Source organism: Chiloscyllium punctatum, unplaced genomic scaffold (assembly GCF_047496795.1).
Source record: "Chiloscyllium punctatum isolate Juve2018m unplaced genomic scaffold, sChiPun1.3 scaffold_983, whole genome shotgun sequence".
NCBI classification, from domain to species: Eukaryota; Metazoa; Chordata; class Chondrichthyes; order Orectolobiformes; family Hemiscylliidae; genus Chiloscyllium; species Chiloscyllium punctatum.
Window position 1 is genome coordinate 27,507 of NW_027310717.1, and position 2,494 is coordinate 30,000.

Genomic DNA, 2,494 nt, shown 5'->3' on the forward strand with positions numbered 1-2,494 from the left:
TTGAGCAGTCACATTCACCCCCATCCCCTTTTGAACCTCTTCCCACCGTTGGAAATGCACGAAAATCGGCCTGTACACGGGGGAGGCCCCCCTCTCGAAGACGAGACCGTCGGCAGACCCGCCGGATCAAACCCGGCCGAGCTACACGGCTTACAAGTCTCGATGTCGGTATGAGCAGTCACGTCCACCCCCATTCCCTTTTGGACCACTTCCCACGGTACGAAATGCATGAAAATCGGCCTGTACACGGGGGAGGCACCCGCCTCGAAGACGAGACCGTCGGCAGAACCGCCGGGTCAAACCCGGCTGAGCTACCCGGCTCGGAAGCGCCAAAGTCGGGTTGAGCAGTCACATTCACTCCCATCCCCTTTTGGGCCACTTCCCACGGTTCGAAATGCATGAAAATCGGCCTGTACACGGGGGACGCTCCCCCCTCGAAGGCGAGGCCGTCGGCAGAACCGCCGGGTCAAACCCGGCTGAGCTACCCGGGTTAGATGCCTCAAAGTCGGGTTGAGCAGTCACATTCACCCCCATCCCCTTTCGGCCCCCTTCCCACGGTTGGAAATGCATGAAAATCGGCCTGTACACGGTGGGCGCTCCCCCCTCGAAGGTGAGACCTTCGGCAGAACCGCCGGGTCAAATCCTGCCGAGCTACCCGCGTTAGAGGTCTCAATGTCGGCTTCAGCAGTCACATTCAATCCCATTCCCGTTTGGACCTCTTCCCGCCGATGGAAATGCACAAAATTCGGCCTGAACACGCGGGACGCTCCCCCCTCGAAGGCGAGACCGTCGCCAGAACCGCCGGGTCAAATCCGGCTGAGCTACCCGCGTTACAGGTCTCAAAGTCGGGTTGAGCAGTCACGTTCACCCCCATCCCCTTTCGGACCCCTTCCCACGGTTGGAAATGCATGAAAATCGGCCTGTACACGGTGGGCGCTCCCCCCTCGAAGGTGAGACCTTCGGCAGAACCGCCGGGTCAAATCCGGCCGAGCTACCCGCGTTAGAGGTCTCAATGTCGGCTTCAGCAGTCACATTCAATCCCATTCCCGTTTGGACCTCTTCCCGCCGATGGAAATGCACAAAATTCGGCCTGAACACGCGGGAGGCTCCCCCCTCGAAGGTGAGACCTTCGGCAGAACCGCCGGGTCAAATCCGGCCGAGCTACCCGCGTTAGAGGTCTCAATGTCGGCTTCAGCAGTCACATTCAATCCCATTCCCGTTTGGACCTCTTCCCGCCGATGGAAATGCACAAAATTCGGCCTGAACACGCGGGACGCTCCCCCCTCGAAGGCGAGACCGTCGCCAGAACCGCCGGGTCAAATCCGGCCGAGCTACCCGCGTTAGAGGTCTCAATGTCGGCTTCAGCAGTCACATTCAATCCCATTCCCTTTTGGAACACTTCCCGCCGTTAACAATGCACGATATTCGGCCTGAACACGCGGGACGCTCCCCCCTCGAAGGTGAGACCTTCGGCAGAACCGCCGGGTCAAATCCTGCCGAGCTACCCGCGTTAGAGGTCTCAATGTCGGCTTCAGCAGTCACATTCAATCCCATTCCCGTTTGGACCTCTTCCCGCCGATGGAAATGCACAAAATTCGGCCTGAACACGCGGGGCGCTCCCCCCTCGAAGGCGAGACCGTCGCCAGAACCGCCGGGTCAAATCCGGCTGAGCTACCCGCGTTACAGGTCTCAAAGTCGGCTTCAGCAGTCACATTCAATCCCATTCCCTTTTGGAACACTTCCCGCCGTTAACAATGCACGATATTCGGACTGAACACGGGGGCCGGTCCGCCCTCGAAGTCAACACCGTCCGCAGAACCGCCGGGGCAAATCCGGCTGAGCTACCCCGCCCCCGAACACTCAAAGTCCCTCTGAAGCCTTGCATTCGCCTCCTTGGAAAATTGACGTCAAACATTACCAAAATCGGGGGCACGAGCACTAAAGCTAAGTCTCACCCTTTCCCTATCCCTAACCAGGAACCGAACGCCCACCCTCAGCCTCACACCAACGCCGGTGCCACTCCAGACAGACACACCCTTCAAAACCACACCCATCCGGCCATGCAACTCAAAAAGGGTCCAAATTCAGAAACACCCCCTTCAAAAGGCACTCCATCCTCGGCCACACCACCGGGACATGCTCCCCTCGGCGATAATTAAGCCCCCACCACTATTTGAAGCCAACCGCAGCCGCAACTCGAACGGAGAAATCAGTAACCAATTCAAAAATGCGCTTGGTTACTGATTTCTACTGAGCCGAAAAAATTCTAAGTGTCGGTGGTTACTGATTTATACCAACCCGAAAATATTCTAAGTGTCGGTGGTTACTGATTTATACCAACCCGAAAAAATTCTAAGTGTCAGTGGTTACTGATTTATACCAACTCGAAAAAATTCTAAGTGTCAGTGGTTACTGATTTATACCAACCCGAAAATATTCTAAGTGTCAGTGGTTACTGATTTGTACCGACCCGAAAATATTCTAAGTGTCAGTG